The following is a 27,255-nucleotide window of genomic DNA, read 5'->3' on the forward strand; positions in this document are numbered from 1 at the left end:
GGGACTCAGTAAGACATGATCCTTGACTTGTTAAATATTTGTTTAAGTTGATAAACAGGTGGTGCCACTTGCTAATTACTTCACAACTAGAATAAACTTAAGAGATCACATAATCCATCTTGAGAGTGCATCAAAATCATCTGGATGGCTTGTTAAAATACATATTGCTGAAGCCCAGCTGTTCTAATTCAGTAAGTACAGGGTGGGGCCTGGGAAGCAATATTTCTAACAAATTCCCAGGTCTTCAACTTGAGAATCACTGACATTAGTCAATAACTTCAAGTTAAAACTGGTAATGCTAGAACCCAGAAATGTGACTTGCCCAACAAAGTTAGCTAATACCTAAGATGGACATAAAACCAGGTTGCCAACTCCCAGTTCAATAGAACCTCCACTGCAGACTGTCTTTGGGACACCCCTTGAAGAAAGGATGCTTGCTTAAGATCACAATTGGTTCTAAGAACAACTCTAGGAGTAAAGAATTAACTGGATAATATTTCAACTGACTTTTGTGTTTATATTGTAATTTCTTATTTCACAATCAGCCCATGTTTGTGACATCTGCAGTCTTAATTCTGAACTACCAAGTATTCTATATTGTGTATGGGGATCTGGTCTGCATATAAAAGTGACATTTGAATCTCAATATCATTTCAAAAGGCAATTCTAAAACTCACTAATATTATCTTCCTGATAATAGGGGGCTCTCAGGACAAAGATCTTTTATTACAAAAGCATTCTCTCTGTAGAAGCTCTCTGTTAGATGACTAGTGGAGATAACAAAAAATGAAGCATTTTCATTGAGAGTAAAGAGTGAAAATATGTACTGGAAGACAGTTAATGGAGATAATATGCTATGCATTCTTTGCTGATAATTCACTTTTCTTTCAGTAGCATGAGTGCTTTATCCATAAATCCACAAATCCATTAATTTCTCTAATTCTGTAAATTAGAGAAAGTATATTCATCTCCTTTTATTTGGTGATAAAGATAGATTTCCCCCAAATTTAATTAATCTACTTTGCATTCTTGAATGATTATGTGAAAAACCCAGACCCCTCAGCACAAATCATGTAATTGTACTTTTAAGAGATAATGTGGGAAAAATTAGGCATGGATGAAACTGATATAATCTGAATTGTACTATGACTTCCTCTGAAAAGTTCAAAATCCATATTTAATTGCCTTCATTTTAAATTGAGTCTTGTAAGAAAACTATTTTGATAACCTGAGGGTTAGCACTAAAGAAGAACTAGAAATGAAGAAGAGGCAAAACTTCCAGATGATGTCTCAGCATCAGCAGATGAATCTTGTGGATATCGGAGGGATGATTTGCTTAATTCCATTGTGATGACCCTGGAAAAGACCCTGATGCTGGGAAGGACGGAAAGCAGTAGGAGAAGGGGGCGGCAGAGGATGAGATAGTTAGATAGCATCACCAAATCAATGGACATGAATTTGAGCAAACTCCGGGACATAGTGAAGGACAGGGAAGCCTGGCATGTTGCAGTCCGGGTCACAAAAAGTTGGACTTATTAACTCAACAACAACGTTGTGATGAATGGCCTCTAAAGGGATGAGAGCATGTTTTAGACACTTATTTCATACCCCCCCCCACACACACACAAATTAGCTACCACTGAATCAATGTTAGCACATAAAGGATGGTGGAACATTGTCTCCACTTCCCTGTAGTTAATCTCTTCTTTCTCCCATTTTGTCAGATAAGGTACAAAAAATGTTTAAACTCCAACATAGTTAAATCTTAGACACTCTGACTTGTCACAGTCATTATCAGTCTCCCAGATTAAAGAACAGCTGTTCAGATTCTTTTGGGTAGGACATGATGAGCCTTATTTCCTACTTCCTGTGGAGCTCAGTTTGAACTGTTTCTGATTCTCTAGAACTTTAAGTAATCATCTACTCTTTAAAAGGAGACCAAAACTTAATACTATTTTCTTGAGGATTTGGATGACCATTTACTGCTTTCATCTTGAAAACAACTTTTATTTTGTTCCTAAATGTATCATTCTTACTATTACATGAAAAAGTTTACTTAATATACCTGTATTGGGTTGTTAGAAATAGCACAAAGTTGTTACTTCCCACATGAAACAAAGCCAAGTAAGAGTGTCACCTCTTTCTTAATTAAGAGTTTAATGGCTTCAATAATCCCATTTAGGCAGAAATCTATTTTCTAATGTAATTGACTCAGATTTCTGAAATTGGTTGCTTGGGGTCAAAAAAGAAAAAGTAAAGGTTGGATGAAAGAGAGGAGATAGCTTAAATTAAGGGTGAAACATCTTGAATAGATTTTTATTTCCTCCTACCTACTTCTAGAAGTGGAGATTTATGGGAAATTACAGGTCTAAAGCAACTTTACTTCATCACTGAATCAGCTTAATTTCATTATTAATAAGATCTAAGAATCAGTTGTTTCCAATATCAGTGTACTAGATTGTTTTACCATCACAGCTCAATTTAATATGCATGTAAATCACCCTCTGCTGCTGCTGCTAAGTCGCTTCAGTCGTGTGCGACCCCGTAGACGGCAGCCTACCAGGCTCCTCCATCCATGGGATTTTCCAGGCAAGAGTACTGGAGTGGGTTGCCATTGCCTTCTCCTTCAGATGTTACTAAAGTGCAGGCTCTTACTGAGTAGGTCTGAGATTCTGACAAACTCGGTGATAAGGCAGATGCTCCCGTCTTTGGACCTCACTTTGAGCATCTGGAGTGTATATAATGAAACACATAACTGAATTTTATGACTTTGTATCTTTTCCCTATCATCTTTGATTCATGTGCAAACAACTTCTCAAGATAAAATAGTGACTCCAGAGGTCAGGGGTTTCATTATAGGAAAAAAGCACACAAAAATTTTCAAAGTAAAGAATTTGGACTTAGGATGGGATTTAATTATTTTTTCAATAATGGAAACAAGATAGTAAAATTGAAAACCTGGCATCTCTTTTAAATTAAGAAGTTTGAAAATGTGTCTAATTCCTAATGATTCATTTTGACTATACTGGATTCTTCAGTTCTCCTTGAGAAATGAATGTCAGCACTTAGAAATTCAGTGTCACTCAAAATCATTTTCCATTTTATGAATATTAGAGTGATTTTAAAACTAAATTTAATTTTAGAATATGTTTTAAGAGTTTGAATATCAACTAAATATGCCACAGTTCAATGCCAGTTGAATTAAGTCAATATACTTTTTTCCCCTTTTAATAAAATAAACATTTGAGGAAATAATAGGAACTCAAAAATTTGGAATTTCAGTGAAAGAATGACATATTATACATCCAATTTATAATTAAAGTGTAGGCCAAAAAGCCTTTCAGATACAGTTAAGTCATTTAGGTAACACTGTATATATCCATGTGGAAATACATGTAATGATAATAAATAACAATGAAAATTTACAGTTCTTTTAAAGCTGCAGATAGGATATTGTGCATTACTAACAACATAATTTAGTAGTTTTCATTAATTTACATAAACTCTAAAATTTAGAATCTAAGTTTTAAGTTTTTGTAATAGAGAAAATTATATTTAAAAACAACTTTTCCATAATAGCTTAATTTTTATTGCCTGATCCATATACCTCCTTATATTCTCATTAAAAAAAATGTTTGCTTTTTGAGAGAATACTTAAAAATTAATTTTGCATTCAATTTGAGGGTACATTTTAAAAGATTTTGATTGTTTCAATATTCAGAATCTAGTTAATGTGAACATTTGTGATTAAATTAAACCACTCAACATTATGGGCATATATATATTTTTAATAAGTTATGTAAATCTGTGTTCATTCCTCCTAACATATATTCTCAGTTTTTTATTGGGAGAAATGTTAGTTTTTATGTTATTAAGTTCTGGGTGGCGCCCCATGCTTCTGCTGTATTTCTGACTGATTCACAGCTGCCTCAAATTATTAACTGCAGTGATGAATTGCAGTAGTTTATTTAGGGTTTCCCTGGTGGCTCAGATTGTAAAGAATCTACCTGCAGTGCAGGAAACCTGAGTTTGATCCCTGGGTTGGGAAGATCCCCTGGAGAAGGGAATGGCAGCCCACTCCACTATTCTTGCCTGAAGAATTTCATGGACAGAGGAGCCTGGTGGGCTACGCTCCATGGCGTCACAAAGAGTTAGACACAACTCTGAGCCACTAACACTTTCACTTTCTCTTCTTGTGCCATGTAGTTTACATACATAATTTCATATACACCTCAGAATAATCCTACATTTCAATTACATTCCTTCTTTCACAAACCCAGAGAAGTTAAGTAATTTATGGGGCTGTCACAGCAAGAACAATCAGATAAAAAGACATTGAGTTTTCTAATGTGTCTGCTCTGTCTTCAAAGATCATATTCTTACTCTTGTGTGCCTCCTATACTGCTGCTCCTAAAATGCCTTTAAATGTTTATCTGTAAAGAATACAACTGTGACTCAGGTTGTTACTACCGAAGGACACAAAAAAGGATTCTTTTACAGTCTAACACTGAATAGTTGGTATGTTGTGATTATTGTACTTGTGATTTTCCCATTCTGTTAGTCTAACAGTATTTTGTCCTTTTTTTTTCATCCTGTGACCATCATAATCATTATTTTAAAAATTCTAATCCAATGTCTGTAGATCATTAGAGGCAGTTGTGAGTGCTGTTTCTGAGTCTCTGCTTTGGATATAAGTACTAGCAATTCTTCATGATTTTATTGTCTAGGTTTTTTTTCAATAATAAGAGTAGTAATGTTCAGCATGAAAACAAACATTATAAGTATATAGATTCATCTCAAGTCTAATTTCTCAAATGAAACTACCCTACTACAACTACAACTCTACAGTTTCTTCTTCAATATGTTCTAAGGGTGAAGTACTTTGTTCTGCTCATTTGTAAAACCAAGTGTAAGCAGAGTGGCAAGGAAAAAGAATACAGACAGTCAGCTAGCCTGCTGTGTCCATGGATTCTATATCTGATCTAATCACAGAAATTTTTTTTTTAATTCTAGAAAGTTCCAAAACAAAATTTGAATTTGCTGTGCTAGAAACTGTTTACATAGCATTTGCATTGGTGAAGGAAATGGCAACCCACTCCAGTGTTCTTGCCTGGAGAATCCCAGGGACGGGGGAGACTGGTGGGCTGCCGTCTATGGAGTCGCACAGAGTCAGACACGACTGAAGCGACTTAGCAGCAGCAGCAGCAGCAGCAGCAGGTCTTATAAGTAATCTGTGCCGTTGTACTTCGTTGCTCAGTCGTGTCTGACTCTGTGACCTCATGGACTGTAGTCCGCTAGACTCCTCTGTCCATGGGGATTCTCCAGGCAAGAATACTGGCATGGGTTGCCATGCCCTCCTCCAGGGGATCTTTCCCAACCCAGGGATCAAACCCAGGTCTCTTGCATTGCAGGTGGAAACTTTACCGTCTGAGCCACCAGGGAAACCCGGTAAGAAAACTAGATAGAGATTATTTAAAGTACTATAGCCCTTGAACAACATGAGAGTTGGGGGCACTGTTGAAAATTTACATATAACTTATTCAGTTCAGTTCAGTTCAGTCACTCAGTTGTGTCTGATTCTTTGCGACCCCATGAATCGCAGCACGCCAGGCCTCCCTGTCCATCACCAAATCCTGGAGTTCACTCAGACTCACGTCCATCGAGTCAGTGATGCCATCCGCCATCTCATCCTCTGTCGTCCCCTTCTCCTCCTGCCCCCAATCCCTCCCAGCATCAGAGTCTTTTCCAATGAGTCAACTCTTCGCATGAGGTGGCCAAAGTACTGGAGTTTCAGCTTTAGCATCTTTCCTTCCAAAGAAATCCCAGGGCTGATCTCCTTCAGAATGGACTGGTTGGATCTCCTTGCAGTCCAAGGGACTCTCAAGAGTCTTCTCCAACACCACAGTTCAAACGCATCAATTCTTCGGCGCTCAGCTTTCTTCACAGTCCAGCTCTCACATCCAACATGACCACTGGATAAACCATAGCCTTGACTAGACAGACCTTAGTCGGCAAAGTAATGTCTCTGCTTTTGAATGTGCTATCTAGGTTCGTCATAACTTTTCTTCCAAGGAGTAAGCGTCTTTTAATTTCATGGCTGCAGTCACCATCTGCAGTGATTTTGGCCCTCCATAAAGGTGATTTCTCCGTATCCTTGGTTCTACATCCTTTGATTCAACCAAGGATCATTTAGTGCTGCAGTATTTGCTGTTGAAAAAAATCTGTGTATAAGTGGACCTGCTGTAATTCAAAGCTGTGTTGTTCAAGTCGTCTGTGTCCAGGAAGATACTCATCAAGCATATGCAAATACTACACCATTTTATGTATAAGACCTGAGTATTCAAGGATTTTGTATTCAAGGGGGTCATGGAACCAGTTCCCCCAGGATATACCCAGGGACTTTACAGATTACATTTAGTGAGGCGACTTACATTTTCTTGTTGACTCCTGCAATCTGTTCATTTCCATTTAAAATCTAGCTTGTCCCACACTAAACCAAACAAACCCTTTTGCAAAATCCTTCCACCATTTTGAGGTAATAGCAAAAAAAAAAAAAAAGGTGAATCAGTAAATTTTACTTATACACTAATTTATAAGTGAATAATTTGAACTTTAACATAGCTTCTGAAGCATGTACCTCACTTATCCAGGAAGGCAACTGTCTAATTATTTTTTTCCAAGAAACTTTTCCACATTCATAGAATTCTTATTCAAATAATCATGGTTAAAATTGTGGCTAGACTATTTCCCCAGAAGTTATGTCTGCTTTGCAAATAGAAAACAATCACCTATTGTCATATGGCTGCGAAGGAGAGAAAGGAGAATTGCTCAGCAAATTGTTTGTTTACTCACTATCAGACACAGTAATCTGATTTGCCTGTATTCCCTCATTAGTTTGTTAGATTGTCCATTGGTGCCCCTGTTCTCATTGAAGAATAATGTCTATCTCATATTCACTTAGGCAAGGTGCCCCTAGACTGGCTGTTTGTTTAAAGTTGCTTCACTGCTTAGAGACATCTTTTGCATTTATTAGCAGGGCTTTATATTTTTTAGAATTTATTTTGCTGTATGATTAGGGAGGTTGCTGTTAGGTTGCAACAATTATTTCAACGCAGAAGTTTCTGATTGTAAATGGTAAAAGCACAAACTTCTATGAAATGAAAATTTGAGTGCTTAACCATTATTAACAAAAGTGCTTCCTTAACTAGAGTAAAAAAATATGTCCTTTTTAAAAAAATTCAATACCTTGGTAAATGTGACTGAGACATTTTATTGAAGGAAGGTTTTCATTTTTTTCCTCCATTGAGTCAAACAATGTGGAGTGTTTTAATTAGAGAAGAGCATCAGTCAGCTATGCTTTAGACTGGAAAGAGTAACAAGAAGTAACTTATAAAATATTAATCTTAAGAATTCAATTCATTCAAGCATTTCAGATTTTTAAATAATTGGTGTCAAAGTCAGGTAATTTTGAAAGATTGTTGTGCAAATGGTAGACACCTAAGATATAACAATGAGATAGATGAATGTTGCAGTCTCCAATACAGGGAATGCAACTGACTATATTTACTTAGTCTTTTTTTTTCTTTTTTGCCTAAGTATAATTGTTTTTAGAAGTTTTAAAATACAAGTCTGAAAAAGGAATAGTGGGGGCTATTTCTTTAACTGAATATACACAGGAGAATCTTTCTTTAAAAAAATCTGAACAGGATTCCCCACTGAAGGGTTGCAATACATTAATGTACCATATGTAATTATTTACCAGTCCTAATTATCTTATGAATGTTTGAGAAATGACTACTTTGTTTTCTTTACAAAGCAGAGTATATTCAAGATTAGTCCTTCTTATTCTTTTACTTGCCTCCTGATGGATTGTCTTTAGTAGAGAAAAAAAGGAATGGGGTTAGAGCATTCTCACTTGAAAGGTCCTATTGTGTAGAAAACAATAAGTGGGATAAGTTTTATATCAAAAAAATAAATGCTTACCTTTTCCTTTTGATTTACTTTAGTTAAACCAAAAATAGGCTTGAACCATCCTCATTTGGCTTCAGATGAATAAGGAATGAATCTTGAATAAAAGAAAGCCTCAAATTCATTATGTACTTCTTAGGTGAAAATCGGCAAAATTCCATAAGGATAAGGATGCTTGCTCTTTAAATGTGCCAAAGCATGATGTTGAAAGACAATGGGAAATACTGCTCTGTATTCCCTTATTTCAAATATATTTTAGAATTTGAAAACTTGGGGAGAATTGTATTTCAGAAATAGAAAAAAAAAAATCTTGAGCAAAAGACAAATAAATGGGGTTTTTTATTAAGTGTTTATGAGCATATGTGTCCACTCACCCACAAGTACAGCATCTGAATTAGATTTCTGGAAAAACGGAATGTGTGGGAGGGAGTTATACAGAACAGTGACATTACCTGTTGATTTCTTTTGCGAGAAATTAAATGTCATTTTAGCCTAATTTACAGAGTTGAGAGTATCATCTTGAGCTGTTTTACTGATGGCGTCTTAATTAGTTACTCCCTCTCCCATTGTTTCTCAACTTCTCATATTCATTTAATATCTGGTGTCTACAGCACACCACTTGGACTCCACAGGGAGTGCCCCAGTAGATATATATCAAATCTCGAAAAAACAAACTAACTCCAACAACTGATAGTAGGGTTTTTAGAAAAGCAGCACACATTATTTAATTAACTGAAGATGATTTATTCATAAGCATTAGGCATATGAAATAAATTCAATTTATGAAGATTGGTTTCTACTCTGTGCTGTTATATGTAATAAGATATAAGGTTAAGTGGCTTATCCTCAGTGACTTGACCTTTCTCTTTATTTTCATTATCTTAACAATTTGATTTCATTAAAGAAACATTAAACAAGGCATTTTATGAATAACTCAGGCCTGGGCCTTCAGAATTCATCTCTTTGGCTATGAGTTGCAAACAGATTAAACTATACCTCAGTAATTCTTACATTTGAAAGTTTTGTTCAGAAATTTTTGTTCTTAAAACTTTGCATCATATCAGAGTCACTCTGCTTTAAAAATTATGAACTTTTATCAATTAATTTTTTGTAGTGACAGAGAGTAAAGTGGTTAGGAAAATCTCATTTTTATATCTTGTATTAATCACTAGAACAAGAAAATGCATAACAGATAATCTTTGTCCTTTAATGCTATAGGACAAATAATATATTAGGAGAGCAGGGGGTACTTCAGTCTGTTTTTATTTTAAAATGATTTCCTACCCAATAACTTATTGAGTATATAGCTCCTAAACAAATTCATTTAACCCCAGATAAATCCTGTTCCAAAGTTTATAATACCTTCTTTGATTCATTTTTTTCCTCCAAACATTTACATTAAAAAATTAAATAATAAAATAAAAAATCTGGTTGGAATCTAGGAGTAAAATATATAACCCTTAACATTTTAATAGTTACTTGTGTTCTATTATTTCCCAGGTGTGCACTGATATGGAAATAGATTCAAGGACCAGTCCACCTGCAGTTTGGTAGATGATAATAGCAAGATGAAAAACCTGATTTAGGGTTTATAAAATAATATTAATTTTTTACCAAGACTGAAATTTTATTAAACTAACCAATACCTTAAATTTGAATTGATGTCCTTAGTACCATCAAATTTTTGTACTGCATTTTCAAATTGTATTAATTTGAAGTTACTGCTATTTAAAAGAACTTTTAAGATAAAATATTCATTTCACTCTAATTTTTTGTTTGTGTTTTGACATTTGGCCACATCTTCACTGAGAGTTTGCAAATGAACTCTTTTTAAAAGAAATAACATTTCTCTATGTGGAATAGAAAGATCATTATAAAGGATTCACTCACTTATCTATTCTATTTTTTATCATCATAGTTAAGCTATAACTTGGGATTCTGCTATATTTAATTTGAGGAAGACCTCTTTTAACACAGATTTAGGTATAAATAATTGTCTTTTCCCAAAATTGCTGATTCATTAGACTATGACTCATAATTATAATAGGGTTCAAATATTTAGGTATCAATAATTTATGTCAGCTCTACAAAAAAGTACTTAGAAATTAGTGATGTGGCATTGTTAGAGGCTGAACTGTGTTCCCACGAATTCACATGTTGAAGTCTTAACTCCCAGTACCTCAAAATGTTACTTTATTTGAAGATAAGGTCTTTAAAAAGGTAATTAAGTTAAAGTGAGGTCATTTGGGTGGGCCTTAATGTAATTTGACTGATATTATTATGCTGCTGCTGCTGCTGCTGCTGCTGCTAAGTCACTTCAGTCGTATCTGACTCTCTGTGACCCCGTAGACGGTAGCCCATCAGGCTCCCCCGTCCCTGGGATTCTCCAGGCAAGAACACTGGAGTGGGTTGCCATTTCCTTCTCCAATGCATGAAAGTGAAAAGTGAAAGTGAAGTCCCTCAGTTGTGTCTGACTCTTAGCGACCCAATGGACTGCAGCCCACCAGGCTCCTCCATCCATGGGATTTTCCAGGCAAGAGTACTGGAGTGGGATGCCATTGCCTTCTCCAATATTATTATAAGAGACAGGAAATTTAGACACACAGGTTCAGAAGGAAGACCATGTGAAGACACAGAAAAAAGATAGCCATCTACAAGCCAAGAAGATTCTGAGGAGGTGAACTTTGACAGACTCTGGAGGGAAGTATAAGGGGATGAATCATGCAGACCTGGGGTCAAAGAAATTCAGGAAGGAGAAGCCAGAGAAAAGCCCTAGGGTTAGGACGGGTTTTGTACCTGTGAGGAACAATAAGCAGCTTGTGAGCCTGGGGCTCAGTGAGTCATGAGAGAGCAAGAGAAAGGAAGTCAGAGAGTTCGATCCCAGATCACTCAAAGCCTGGTCAACAGGGATAAAGACATTAGTTTTATTTTGTGATAGAAACCTATTAGAGGCTTATAAGCTAGGGAAAGACATGATTGACCTAATTTACTCAGGTAAGAATAAAAGCAAAATGGCTATTAGATCCTGATGACTTAGAATAAATTAAAATTGATAGGATGTGAGTCAAGCCCAAGATATAAGTATAACCAAAGGGATTGGCTGAATTGGACATGGCTTGAGACTGAGAATCAAGGAATACTGAGGGTTGATCTGAGGGTTGGTTCAGATAGTTAGATGAGTGGTGAGAAGGGGAGCACCAACCAAAATCACTGCAGATGGTGACTGCATACATGAAATTAAAAGAGCTTGCTCCTTGGAAGACAAGCTATGATAAACCTAGACAGTGTATTATAAAGCAGAGAGATTACTTTGCAGACAAAGGTCTGTCTAGTCAAAACTATGATTTTTCCAGTAGTCATGTATGGATGTGAGAATTGGACCCTAAAGAAATCTGAGTGCTGAAGAATTGATGCTTTTGAACTATGGTGTTGAAGAAGGCTCTTGAGAGTCCCTTGGACTGCAAGGAGATCCAAGCAGTCAATCCTAAAGAAAATCAGTCCTGAATATTCATTGGAAGGACTGATGCTGAAGCTGAAGCTCCAATACTTTGACTACCTGATGTGAAGAACTGACTTCTTGGAAAAGACCCTGATTCTGGGAAAGATTGAAGGCATGAGAAAGGGATGACAGAGGATGAGATTGTTGGATTGCATCACTGATTCAATGGACATGAGTTTGAGCAAGCTCTGGGAGTTGGTGATGGACCGGGAAGCCTGGTGTGCTGCAGTCCATGGAGTTGCAAAGAGCTGGACACGACTGAGCAACTGAACTGAACTGAGAAGGGGAGCATTGGAAGAGAATCAGTTTGGGGTGCAAAAACTAAGAGTTTCATTTTGGTATAAGTTAAGATGTTTATTAGACATTAAAATGGAGATTTTGAGGAGGCAGTTGAATATATGCAGTTCAGGAAAGAGGTCAGGCCTAGAGACAGTTGATAGCCACAGTCATATTTGCATAGATAAGCTAGGCTGTGTGTGTGTGGATGTAGAGTTGAGGCCTGAACCCTGGGTTTATCCAACATTTAAAGGGGAAGGGTCCAACAAAAGAGTGAGGTAGGAGGTAATCCATGTGTATATAGGACACACACTATAAATTGCCTACTGGAAACAATTTAAGTTGCAAATGTAATAGCAGAATCATTAAAATTACTAAAACAGGAATACAGGGTATTCTAGATTTTGATATATATATGAATTCATACCTGAAAGTGAAAGTGAAGTTGCTCAGTTGTGTCCGACTATTTGCGGCAATGCCAAAGAATGCTCAAACTACCGCACAATTGCACTCATCTCACATGCTAGTAAAGTAATGCTCAAAATTCTCCAAGCCAGGCTTCAGCAATACGTGAACCGTGAACTTCCTGATATTCAAGCTGGTTTTAGAAAAGGCGGAGGAACCAGAGATCAAACTGCCAACATCTGCTGGATCATGGAAAAAGCAAGAGAGTTCCAGAAAAACATCTATTTCTGCTTTATTGACTATGCCAAAGCCTTTGACTGTGTGGATCACAACAAGCTGTGGAAAATTCTGAAAGAGATGGGAATACCAGACCACCTGACCTGCCTCTTGAGAAACCTGTATGCAGGTCAGGAAGCAACAGTTAGAACTGGACATGGAACAACAGACTGGTTTCAAATAGGAAAAAGAGTACGTCAAGGCTGTATATTGTAACCCTGCTTATTTAACTTATATGCAGAGTACATCATGAGAAACGCTGGACTGGAAGAAACACAAGCTGGAATCAAGATTGCCGGGAGAAATATCAATCACCTCAGATATGCAGATGACACCACCCTTATGGCAGAAAATGAAGAGGAGCTAAAATGTCTCTTGATGAAAGTGAAAGAGGAGAGTGAAAAAGTTGGCTTAAAGCTCAACATTCAGAAAACGAAGATCATGGCATCTGGTCCCATCACTTCATGGGAAATAGATGGGTTAACAGTAGAAACAGTGTCAGACTTTATTTTTCTGGGCTCCAAAATCACTGCAGATGGTGACTGCAGTCATGAAATTAAAAGACACTTACTCCTTGGAAGAAAAGTTATGACCAACCTAGATAGTATATTCAAAAGCAGAGACATTACTTTGCTGACTAAGGTCCATCTAGTCAAGGCTATGGTTTTTCCTGTGGTCATGTATGGATGTGAGAGTTGGACTGTGAAGAAGGCTGAGCACCGAAGAATTGCTGCTTTTAAACTGTGGTGTTGGAGAAGACTTTTGAGAGTCCCTTGGACTGCAAGGAGATCCAACCAGTCCATTTTGAAGGAGATCAGCCCTGGAATTTCTTTGGAAGGAAAGATGCTGAAGCTCCAGTACTTTGGCCACCTCATGCGAAGAGTAGACTCATTGGAAAAGACTCTGATGCTGGGAGGGATTGGGGGCAGGAGGAGAAGGGGACGACCAAGGATGAGATGGCTGGATGGCATCACAGATTTGATGGACGTGAGTCTGAGTGGACTCCGGGAGTTGGTGATGGACAGGGAGGCCTGGTGTCCTGTGATTCACGGGGTCGCAAAGAGTCAGACACAACTGAGCAACTGAACTGAACTGGACTGTAGCCTACTAGGCTCCTCCGTCCATGGGATTTTCCAGGCAAGAATACTGGAGTGGGTTGCCATTTCCTTCTCCAGGGGATCTTCCCAACCCAGGGATCGAACCAAGGTCTCCTGCATTGTAGGCAGACGCTTTACCATCTGAGCCACCAGGATAGTCTCCTCCTTTTCTTCTGTGTTCTATTCCAGGGCACGATTAAGCTACTGTTTTGTTTGAACCACAAGAAAAACTATCAAAACTTGAACTGCTTTGAGTTTTAACCATGGATGAAAAATGCCAACACAAAGAAGGACCAATGAGTATATGAATATTTCAATTTGTGAATAAGTGAATGTATAAAAATGAAATAGTTCTTGACTTATTTTGAGTCGGCTTATTGTTTTTTTCTTTTTTCTACCCTAAAGTTTCTGGTAATGGTTGCCCATCAGAGTCATCTAGGGCAGAACTTTAGGAAAATACCAATATCTAGGCTCTACCCCAGCCCAATTAAATCAGAAATTCTGAGGCATCAGCATGTTTTACATTTTTAACATTTCTCAGGAGATTCTGACATGCATCCAGGCGTGAGAGTTGCTTGTCTCCATGTACATACCACTTTACATAGCTGTAATTATTATAATGCTCAGTGGTAAAGAATTCAGCTGCCAATGCAGGAGACATGGGTTCAATCCCTGGATCAGGAAGATCCCTTGAAGGAAGAAATAGCAACCCACTCCTATATTCTTGCCTGGGAAATCCGATGGACAGAGGAGCTTGCCAGGCTATAGTCCATGAGGTCACAAAGAGTTGGACACAAGTGAAATGACTGGGTACAATTATTATAAGTACAATGCTTTTTTTATTCATTCACTTAATATTATCTCATAATTTTTCTTTTTTACATAATATTTAAAATTTACATGATATATTGCCATACTATTATGTGCTTATCTATTATTTTATAGTTAAATGAAACCTAAACCTTAATATTTTGAGGTCATATAAAACTTTGTAATTGACCAATGATTTACAGTCCCCTCATGTATTGGGGAAATAAGATTTATTACAATCTCATCCATGTTAAATATAAGGATTTTTTCCTTTGAATTGCTAGAGTAATGGATTGTATTAATGAAGATGTTTTTCCTTGCAAGCCTGAAGTTACTTAGAGACTAATTCATGGCCCCTTAAAACAAAAAAAGAATTCTTTTCTTATATGACTAAAAAAATTTCAGAGGTTATTTGAATTTGGTTAGTGATGGATTTGGGGCTTCAAATAATGATACAGGATTCAGTTTCTCTTTCTCTAGTGGCCAGCACTGTGTGCTTCTTGGTGGGCTTTATTCTTGGGCAGCGGAGTATTAATATATCCTACTACTTTAGATTCTTTCGTAACCCCAGCCTTTGATGAGGATTCATTCTGACTGGCTCAGTCTGAATTATTCATTGTGGTTACTACTACTTGGATCTAGAAGTCCCATACACTTCCTCTGGATTCAGGTATGAGGTTACCAAACTAGAAAGAGAGATTCAGAATTGGAAGGGAGTGGTGCTTTAGACAGATGCCAGGCAAGCAAAAAAAAAAAAAGTTTGCAGTGTAGATTTAATGTGGTGTTTAACTTTGAACACATGTTCACTGTAGTGCTCTAATACTGTTTTGGTAGAATGTTTAGGGTGTTGATGTAGCAATACAAACTACATTATTTGAAGAAATACATTTATGTAAAGAGAGTCAATAGAGTATTTGTGAAAAGAAAAATATATGGTTTTAAGAATAAGAATTTTGGTTTTTAAGCGTTTTCTCTCTGTATTCCTTTTCTTGACATCTGCAGGTCAGGGTTTGGCTCATATGTTTATTTTTGAAATTAGAAGTGGAGAATGTTCTATTGCACATTCAGTCTTCTATGTGAACATACTGTGCTCCCACAAGGCAGGCCTCTGTTGAATTTTAGGAGGATGGACTATGCAGCAGCTCCCAGAAATGTGTATTTTCGATCTGTGGGTGGTTTATTGCAAAGCTGAACCATAACTTTAACTAGTTCATCACCATAATGTTAACGTTTGCAGACCAAACCAGCAGTCGATAATTGAAGTTGTTTTCATAATGTTGAAAAAATTATTAAACATTTATTCAAGGTCATGGAACATAACACTTGGACCAAAAGTATTCCCTTCTGAAGAGAGGATGAGAAAGCAATCTAACAGTTTATCTCCAGAACCAGCTTATTGATATAGTACAAGTATAGGAACAGAAAGATGGTTTTTGCTCACTTCTGAAAGCTGCACTGGTTATATCAGAATCTAAAATGTGATAAAGTCAAGATTATATCAAATTTTATCTGATAATGTTGAAACATTTGATTACATGGCAAAAATATTGTATACCAGTTATGCATTTGCTTCTTTCTTTTTGTTGTTACTTAATAAAATTAATGTGATTTCTAATAGCAGCAAGTCACATTCCTATGATACATAATGTACATTTTTATTATGCTATATTGACATGAATGTTACCTAGGAAAAGATTTCCTTTTTAATGTTTTTCTTTAGTATTGACAAATTGAGGTCATTTGGGAAAACAAACAGTGGAAATATAGAAACGTAGAAAACATTTACAAAATTATCACAATCTATAATATTTTGAGAATTTTTATGAAATTTTTATATAGGCTAAAAATAACTAATAAAATATAACTGCTACAGATAAATACACAAAAAATATATATATTAATAGTCTTAAAAGTTGAGGATCATAATACTTTGGTTTTTAACTTTGTCTTAACTTATTCAGTTTACTTGTAATCACCAATTCGATGGATATGAGTTTGAGCAAGCTCTGGGAGTTGGTGACGGACAGGGGAGCTTGGCATGCTGCACTCCATGGGGTTGCAAAGAGTCGGACATGACTGAGCAACTAAATTGAAAGGGTATAAAAATAACATTGGAATTAATCTACCTAAGAATGAAGACATTCTTTACACTTAGAATTTTAAATGTTTTTGCAACTTGATTAGATACAAACTTCTCACTATATATTAATATCTAGAGCTTCAGGTCTGTCAGATCACTAAGCCCTATCACACATTTAGTCCTTGTAAATATCCCAATAATGACCATTATGTTTATAGATAATCTCCACATTTCTATAATTCTGATCTGGGTTCATTCTTACAAGTTGACGTTTCCTTAATCTATTCTTAAAAGCTAACAATTACTGAATACTTCTCTAGGCCACTATTATTTTAAAAACTTTTCCTGGATGTTGGTACTGTTTTTACAAATGAGTAAACTAACTCAAGAAAGTTGTGTTATGTCTCTGAACACATAGTGAGTAAATAAAGCCATTCTCGCTTGGGTGTGCAAAACTGGATGATCTCACATGAAGCCTTACTGTCTGGAGGGTAGAACTTCTGTCCTCTGAAAGAGCAGAAGTGCCCACAAAGTAGTTAAAGAGCTATAAGATATAGTTGAGGCTTTTCTCTAGGACATCCACCAATGAACTTTGGAGAAGATACTAGGAATCAGTTAAGGTTTAAATTGTCCCATAAAGCATGACATTCCTTAGGAATTCATCAAAGATTGTGTCTTTCAAGAAGTGAGTATTTAAAACTAATTGGCTCAATGGAACTGTGTTGTTCTTGTTCAGTCACTAAATCATGTCTGCGACCACATGGACTGCAGCACGCCAGGCTTTCCTGTCCTTCACCACCTCCCAGAGTTTGCTGAAACTTTGTCCTTTGAGACATGATGCCATCCAACCATCGCATCCTTGGTCACCCCTTTCTCCTCTTGCCCTCTGTCTTTCCCAGTCTCAGGGTCTTTTCCAATGAGTCAGTTCTTTCCATCAGATGGCAAAAGTATTAGAGTTTCAGCTTAAACATCAGTCCTTCCAATGCATATTCAGGACTGATTTCCTTATGATTGACTAATTTGTTCTCCTTGCAGTCCAAAGGACTCTCAAGAGCCTTCTCTAACACCACAGATCAAACAACAATTATTTGGTGCTCAGTTTTCCTTATAGTCCAACTCTCGCATCCATACATGACTACTGGAAAACCACAGCTTTGAGTAGATGGACCTTTGTTGGCAAAGTAGTGTCTCTGCTTTTTAATACGTTGTCTAGGTTGGTCATAGTTTTTCCAAGGGGCAAGCGTCTTTTAATTTCATGGCTGCAGTCACCATCTGCAGTGATTTTGGAGCTCCAAAAAATAAAGTCTGTCACTGTTTAAAATCTGTCCATTATTTCCCCATCTATTTGCCATGAAGTGATGGGTCCGGATGCCATGATCTTAGTTTTCTGAATGCTGACTTTTAAGCCAACTTTTGCACTGTCCTCTTTCACTTTCAATAAGAGGCTCTTTTGTTCCTCTTCTCTTTCTACCATTAAAGTGGTTTTATCTGCTATCTGCGGTTGTTGATATTTCTCCCAGCAGTTTTGATTCTTGTGAGTCATTCAGCCTAGCATTTCATTTGATGTAATCTGCATATAAGTTAAATAAGCAGGGTGAAAATATACAGCGTTGACATACTCCTTTCCTTTCCCAATTTTGAACCAGTCCATTGTTCCATGTCTGGTTTTAACTGTTGCTTCTTATCCTGCATACACGTTTCTCAGGAGGCATCACAGCCATGGAACTGAGTAGAATCTTATAAAAACTTCTCCTAGCATAGTTCTTACTGTGTTGAAGAATTGCACGGATGTTATCATATTAAAGATTGAATCTCCTTTCTTCCTTTTTTTGGGGGAGAATATTAATGACTATTTCAGTCTAAGGTCCCTTGAAATTATTTTTTTATTATAATAAAGCTGATTTTCAAAATTAAAACTGAAAATCCCTGGAACTAGAATGTTAATATTCCAAGAGAGTAATATTTTGGAAAGAATGGAATTTGATAAAAGTCACAGCATTAATCATCTACCATGGCAGTTCTATTTCTGCTTTATTGACTATGTCAAAGCCTTTGACTGTGTAGATCACAATAAACTGTGGAAAATTCTGAGAGAGGTGGGAATACCAGACCATCTGACCTCCCTCTTGAGAAATCTGTATGCAGGTCAGGAAGCAACAGTTAGAACTGGACATGGAACAACAGACTGGTTCCAAATAGGAAAAGGAGTACGTCAAGGCTGTATATTGTCACCCTGTTTATTTAACTTCTATGCAGAGTACATCATGAGAAACGCTGGACTGGAAGAAACACAAGCTGGAATCAAGATTGCCGGGAGAAATATCAATAACCTCAGATATGCAGATGACACCACCCTTATGGCAGAAGAGAAACTAAAAAACCTCTTGATAAAAGTGAAAGAGGAGAGTGAAAAAGTTGGCTTAAAGCTCAACATTCAGAAAACGAAGATCATGGCATCTGGTCCCATCACTTCATGGCAAATAGATGGGGAAACAGTGGAAACAGAGGCAGAGTTTATTTTGGGGAACTCCAAAATCACTGCAGATGGTGACTGCAGCCATGAAATTAAAAGATGCTTACTCCTTGGAAGAAAAGTTATGACCAACCTAGATAGCATATTCAAAAGCAGAGATATTACTTTGCTGACTAAGGTCCGTCTAGTCAAGGCTATGCTTTTTCCAGTAGTCATGTATGGATGTGAGAGTTGGACTATAAAGAAGGCTGAGCACCGAAGAACTGCTGCTTTTGAACTGTGGTTTTGGAGAAGACTTTTGAGAATCCCCTGGACTGCAAGGAGATCCAACCAGTCCATTCTGAAGGAGATCAGCCCTGGAATTTCTTTGGAGGGAATGATGCTAAAGCTGAAACTCCAGTACTTTGGCCACCTCATGCGAAGAGTAGACTCATTGGAAAAGACTCTGATGCTGGGAGGGATTGGGAGCAGGAGGAGAAGGGGACAACAGAGGATGAGATGGCGGATGGCATCACTGACTCGATGGACATGAGTCTGAGTGAACTCTGGGAGTTGGTGATGGACAGGGAGGCCTGGTGTGCTGCGATCATGGGGTTGCAAAGAGTCAGACACGACTGAGCGACTGAACTGAACTGACCTGATGGCAGTTCTTGGGCTTCCCTGGTGGCTCAGTCAGTAGAGAATCTGCCTGCAATGCAGGAGTCCTGGGTTTGATTTCTGAGTTGGGCAGATCCCCTGGAGAAGAGAATGACTACCCACTCCAGTTTTCTTGCCTGGAGAATTCCATGGACAGAGGAGCCTGGCAGGCTACAGTCAATGGGGTCACAGAGTCAGACACTACAGAGTGACCTGCACGTTCACTTTTCATGGCAGTTCTCAAATATTCAATCCTAAAACACGTTTTTTTTTCCTTAAGAATTACTGAGAATCACAAAAAAGCTCTTGTTTTTGTCAGTTACCTATTGATAATCCTACCACAAAACTAGAAAATTTTAAGAAATATTTAGTTAAATAAGTCATTTTATACTAACATCGAATGTTTTAGTATTAATAAAATATTAAATAAAATCTAAATTAAAATTTTAAGTTAAAAATGTAAATAAAAATAAAAACATACTAATGTTTTAATAAAGAAACATTTTCTAAAACAATATTAATAATTAGATGAATGACACTGTTTCATATTCTTACACATCTCCTTAATGTCTAGATTAGTGAAAGATATTTGGATTCTCATATATGTTTCTAGATTTGATATGCTTTGATAATGTAGTTTTGATTGAAATGTGAGAAGATAATTTGGCCTCATCTAGATGTGTAGATATGCTGTTGGAAATATCTTTTTCTTTTTTCTCTATTCTTTTATGTAATTGTGGATATTCTCATTTGATATTGTTGTTGTTGTACATTCAAACTTTTCAAGTAGTAGTTTCTTAAAATTTGGTTGCAATGTGGATCTGAAACTGTATCAGTGAACTTCTGGTTTATTTATTATGTTAAAATCCATTGTCTGTCATGTACTTTGAATGAATTCTGTAACATCAAGCGTTGGTTATTTGGAAAATATTGATTTGCTAATTTTGAAAATTTTAATTTTGCAAATATAAGTACATTTCATTATACAAAATCACATTAGTATTTAGTAGCACCTCCAATTTTATCCAAAATGTTTTTAGCTACCAGGAAACTGATAAGCTCAGAGTAGAGGATACAAGTTTTCCTAAATTTTAGCTTTTGCTTAAAAATTTGAATTTATCATCTTTGGTAACACATACTACTAATTGTTTTACTGAAGTGACAACAAAGTGACCAACTTGCTCCACTATGCCCTGTACTTTTGCCATTTTTGCAATGAGAATAGCTGTGTCCCCAGACCCTTTAATCCCAGGCAAACAACGATTGATAACCCTAAGTTCCAAGCTTACATTTTAAAAATAATATTTCTAAATACTCAAGTCTGAATAACCATAGTATGTCAGTCATTTGTTCAAGTAGAACAGTGATATGTTAACAAGGCTAGTTTAATTCATCGCCCAAACAATTACACAAGAGCTCTTCCTGGAGAAAGTGTTAGTCATTCAGTCATGTCCGACTCTGTGACCCCACGGACAGTTGCCTCCCAGGCTCCTCTGTCCATGGAATTCTCTAGGCAAGAATAGTGGAGTGGGTTGTCATTCCCTGCTCCAGAGTTCCTGGAGAAAACCATTTGTATTTCTGGATGCAGAAGTGCTTTAATGCTTATTTCATTTTCTGTCCCACAGAATATTTTTCAAGTGTATTCCTAAGTGTGATATTACTTTTTTTTTCACTTTTCTGAAGTGCAAGTGCCTAGTGGTGTGGAATACAATTACTAGTAAGTACAGTTTGGTGTCATTGCTCGAATTTATACGATGACACTAGCACCGATTGTTTCCTGATTTTTTTTTTTTTTTTTTTGCATGGCAGGTTTAAATGGTGATATAATGAAAAGGCAAATAATTTTTTAGAGTTATTATAAAAATAGTTTTGTCTTCACAGAGGCCCTGAGAAGGGGTCTTAAATATCTCCAAGGTGTGCATATCTCACTTTGAGAACCACTGATCTCACAGAATATTGTGTATAGTGTGCACATCACAAATATTTGATATTAATTCTTTTAAGGAAACATTATAGCAGTGGCTACTACTCTGCCTTTGTCACTTTCATAGAAGCTAGTCTCTCATTGCATAGAAGTTAATATCCGCATTCGAAACCATATGTACTTCTGGAAAAAGTACTTCAAAGAACAGCATATGGTTATATATCAGCAATGTTTTCTCTATATGTAGAAGGATAAATTTTAAGAGTTACTCATTAACTGTATCATCTTGAGTATCACTCTGTGGCTCAGTTTCCTATGTAGTAAATGAGACAGGTGACTTAAATTAGTTATTAACAGGGAAGTACTTCCTCCCTAGAGATAGGTATATGTAACATGGAGTTTTGTTTTATTGAATTTGTTGCTGTTGCAATTAGGAAGGAGGTTCACTGGCATTCAGTACCCTCAGGATCAGGGTTGCTAAATTTCTTCCCAGCCAATAAGTCCTACACCTATAACAATAATACCACTCTCAAGACATACTATAGCTTTCTATAGTCAGATAACAAATACTTTGTTCTTCCAATAGGAGTATATTTCAAGGAACAGGAAGTTTTGTGTCAAAGGAGAAGAAAAAATGACATGTTGCTGGAGAGATGTGCTAAAGTGAGAGAACAGAACTATCTGTTGGTTGTGATAGAATAGTTAAGGAAAGAGAGAGGAGAGGCTGATGGGTGTATGAGAGCTGCTGGTCTTCCTTGTCACTTACCTTCATCTCATACCTCCAGCTCTCCTTTGCTCTGGTTAATATCATTACAATTAAGTCAATTAAAATTTTTTACATATATATACATATTTATATTGCATATTTCAAAAGATATTTTACCTATATGTTTTATCATGCAATTGGAAGCAGTGTAAACAAAAGTTCTGAAACAAAAATAAAATTCTTCCATTTTCATACAACCTACATAAAACATTGGAATAAAACCTGTATTCACTGTTTTCAGATTCGTTGAATTTATAGCTACCTAGTCCCTATTGTTTAAAATAGGAAACTTACACTGCAAATAAGGAATGGATTTAGTCAGTCACACACGTAGTGGCCAAGTGAAACTGCTTTCCAATAACTGGAGATAACTGAATTTAAAAGATATGTCTGGACCAGGTATTTGGAATTTTATTTTAAAATTTGACTCAATACTTTTAAATTATAGCAAACTTGTATAAGTGAAGCACAAGTATTTTTAAGTTTCAGTGTCTTATAAAGATTAGCTTCTTAAGCTACAGTGTATATCAGAAGGAATTATTAATAAAACAAGAGGTGTTGATAGTCTCTGATACAGTTTTAAAGAGACCATTCACAATTTTTCATAGGTTTATTTTTTTTATGAATTAACTGGGAGTTTTGGCTTCTTTGTGTTTTCTGCTCCAGTATCCTGTCTGTTTTAAGACTCCTAAGACAGTATCTACCCATAGGCAGAGAAAGACCAATATTAATCATCCATTTGTCTTCTGTTTCTTTGGTTGCCTTGGTAGAATAAGTGATTGAGGAAAAATGTTTTTAGAAGAAACTTTTACTTAATTATCAGTTGTATTTATACAGTATTTGGTACTTCACCTCAAGCCCCTCCTACTTCCCTAGTAATTGTAAGAAATTGATAGATTGTTTGTCTTTAAAATTAGAACAAGTAGATTATAATTTTAGCTCTGCTTTCTTAAGCTTGGTGATATGGATAAGTTTCTCCATTTGAAAAATAAGGACTGATATATAATTATTGTGTTGATTAAATTATAGGTATCTTATAAATTACAATGCTTAATGCCTAGTGAAAAATTGGTACTTAATATAGAGGATTCCCTTTTCTTTTGTTCTTTATTAAATAATAAAAACTAATAAACAGGGACTTCCCTGGTGATCCAGTAGCTGAGAATCTGAGCTCCCAATGCAGGGAGGCTGGGTTCAACCCTTGGTCAGGGAAATAGATCCCACATGCCACAACTAAAGATTCTGCATGCTGAAACTAAAAAAAAAAAAGGTCCTTTGTGCCCTAAATCCCAGTTCAACCAAAAAATAAACATATAGCAATTATGGATATATACTTAGTTTAGATTAATTTTACTTTGCTTTACCCTGGGTTTAATTCAGGATTCAGTTCATTCTGAAGTCTTATGTTAAATTTTGATATTGCTTTTGTGGATTTGAAATTTGGGTCCGGCTAATGGTTATCCATGTTGTTTCTCTTCTGATGGGGATAAGGTATGGAGTAAGATTGTTTTAGAAAGAGGAGATAGGCTCCAGGGATCATGGAGGGTCCATAACTATCCAGGACATACCATGGCATCTAATGTATAGTAGGCTTTCAATAAATACTAGTTGTGTAATGAATATATTCTACCTCTTCTCTTTTACTGCATGGGCATATCTGGGTGTGCTGGTGGGCAGGTGAAAGCCTCTTTTTAGGGTGTGGCTCTGCCTTAAAGTATTTTTGTCTGATTGTAAAAATTATAAGCATATAGAAATTAGAAAACACAAGTGAAAGCAAACAAGAAATTAAAAGAAAAAAAAAAAACAACCCACAGTCATAGTTCTCAGTTTTATAACTACTTTAACAGACATTTTTAAAACAAAATTAGGACCTGAAATTTAATATTATATTTCTACCTGACTCCTTTTAGGACAAATATTTGTGAGCTGGCTACATTAAATCCATACTTTGAAAATCAGTCTTTAGCATTAATGAGGCAAAATGAAGGTTAGTAGAAAATTCACAATGAAATTTTGGGCAATTTTAAGACATGATCTTATAAATAGTAACATTTAATAGATTCATATTTATAATTTCTTCAAATCTTTATAATACTATTTATTGAACTATTTTATTAATGGATTATTAAGTTGCCTAATATTTAATCCTATTCATCTTGAGAGCTGAATTCAGTTTTCAATCATTTCTAAGCTTATGTTGAAGTCTAGATTTTCACTCCATAGAAAGAAAACAGGTCATAGAAAGCAGCTATGAGACTTTACTTGTTTGATTCCTAGCTTTTAGCACAAAATTGCTGTCTACACAAGTGGTGTCAGCTCCTCCTTTCACCTGGGTGCAAAAGTGAAGAGAGGCAGGGCCACAATCAGCCAGTCTGGTTATTAACTCCAGGCATCTCACTTCAAAGACTGAGGCTCACCAACTGTCCCAGGCATGTGTGAAAACTTTGCTCTGGGGAACTCTATGGCCATTAGTATGTTGGACTTGAGAACTTTGCTTTGAAAGTTTATGAAGACTTCTCAGGACCATAAGAATATGAGCTGTGAATCTAGTCCCTTCAACTGGCATTTGTACTATTCTTTTAAATGCTACTGTCTGATTTTAAATGTCATATATGAATTTTTCTAGTAATAGTAAACTGTAAGAAAGGAGATCTTGCCTTGACCTTTAAACAATTAAATATTCACCTCTAAAATTCTAAATTTGCTTCTACTATGGTAAGGTTTGCTTGATTTGATCAGCAAAAACTTGTACTTTTTCACATACTAAACACCAGAATAGCTTAAGGTCTTTTTGGTATTAAGTGCCTATAGATACACAAGATTCACAGAAGAGGTTAAAATTTGAATTATTCCATATTGTACCAATTTTGTAATTTAAAATTTTCTTGGAGGATCTCTGCTTCCCTGGTGGTGGTGGCTCAGATGATAAAGAATCTGCCTGCATTACAGGAGACCTGGGTTTGATCTGAGTTGGGAAAATCCCCTAGAGAAGGGAATGGCAGCCCACTCCAGTATTCTTGCCTGGAAAACTCCATGGACAGAGGAGCCTGGCTGGCTACAGTCTATGGGGTCATAAAGAGTCAGACACGACTGAGCAACTAACACTTTCACTGGAGGGTCTCTGAAAATTTTCATGCAATTGTATTTTAAGAAATGTCAAGTACTTAACTCTGTGTATTAGGCTTAGTGTTAAAATTTCATTGCATTCCAATGCTAGTACCTATCTTTATAATTAAATCCAGTTTTCATCTATCATCCAGATCAGGTGATCAAACAAGGCAATCTTAGCTTTCTTTTCGCTTCCCTTTAAAAGAATATTCTGTAGGCAAGACATGGAAACAACTAAACACCCATAGACTGGTGAATAGATGAAGAAGATGTGGTACACATATACCTGGAATCCTACTTGGCCATAAAAAAAATGAATGAAATAATGCCATGTGTAACAACATGGATAGACTTAGAGATTATTATACTAAGTAAAATAAGGCAGAAAGAGAAAGACGAATACCATATGATATCATTTAAGTTCAGTCGCTCAGTCATGTCTGACTCTTTGTGACCCCATTTATATGTGTAATCTACAATATGACACAGAACTTCCCTGGTGGTCCAATGGTCCAGGGGCCAAGACTTGGCGTTCCCAATGCAGCGGACCTAGGTTCAATCCCCGGTGAGGGAACTAGATCCTACCCGCTGCATTGAAGAGTTCACATGCTGCAGCTAAAGATCCTGCATGCCACAGCCAAGACCCAGCACAGCCAAACAGATAAATAAATATTTTTTTAAAAATGTGACACACATCAACCTATTTGTGAAACAGAAATAGACTCACAGACATAGAGAACAGACTTGTGGTTGCTAAGAAGGAGGGTGGGCAGGGAGGGATGGGTGGGAGTTTGGGGTTAGCAGATGCAAACAAGTACATATAAGATGGATAAACAACAAGGTCCTACTGTATAGCACAGGATTCAATATCCTTTGATAAACCATAATGGAAAACAATACACGAAGAATATATTTGTGTGTGTGTGTGTATGTAAAACTGAATCACTATGCTGTTTAGCAGAAATTAATATAACATTTTAAAACAACTGTACTTCAAAAAAGAAAAATTTATTTGAGGACCCCCTTGTTAACTCATCTATTTTTAAATGTCACAATTCATTCCTCAACTTGTCCCAATCTCAATAGAATGTATACAAAAGTGATCAATGGCAGAAAACAATTGAAGTTTATTTTTATAGAGAATACTGATCCTTGTAATAGTATTTTTTAAATGATTATTCTTTACAATTAAAGATTCAAATCCAGAATGAGAATTTTGCCCTTGCTTTTCAGCCCATCTACTCTGCACTCATCCTGTTTGTAAAAAACAACCTTCCCAAAGGAATCCCAGGCCATTATTCTCCCCTGTTCCTGTCAGTATCTGATCCAGGAAGCATCCATGAAGAATGGGGAGGAATGGGGTTTTCTACTTTATTATCACCACTGCCGAATTGCTACACATGGATTGCTGAAAATCTGAATGCAATAAAAGGAATAGCAATCCATCTATATAATGAATATAATTTAGTCCTTCAGGATGTAGAATTTGCAGTTGTGCAGACCTCCATTATGAACATCAATGATAATTATGCTGTCGCTATAAAAAATATAGGAAATGAACTGAAACAGCTTTCCTTCTGTAATACTCTGCTAGTTGTCTGATAAAAGGAATGCTTTCTATAACTTGCTTATGCGTCTCTTATAGAGTGGAAGGGAAGAAGGGGGTAGGGAGAGGGAGATGATGAGAGGATGGTCTATGGGTATGTGAGGGACAGAGTTCTTTATTGTGTAAACATATAACAGTATATAAAAAATGGTGATGTTAGCCAGCCTCCACAAGGATCTGCCATAAATGTAATCAGAGGCAGGAACAGAGGGAGGGACACAGACAGGTTATACAGTCTCAGTGATGGGGCAATGCAAACCCATTCTCTTCTCTCCTAGGAAGCTCAAGTTGAACAGTAAGTGGAAGGCTCCCAAGCTTAGTCACCAGGTCA

This window comes from Oryx dammah, unplaced genomic scaffold, assembly GCF_014754425.2.
Source record: "Oryx dammah isolate SB20612 unplaced genomic scaffold, SCBI_Odam_1.1 HiC_scaffold_2, whole genome shotgun sequence".
NCBI classification, from domain to species: domain Eukaryota; kingdom Metazoa; phylum Chordata; class Mammalia; order Artiodactyla; family Bovidae; genus Oryx; species Oryx dammah.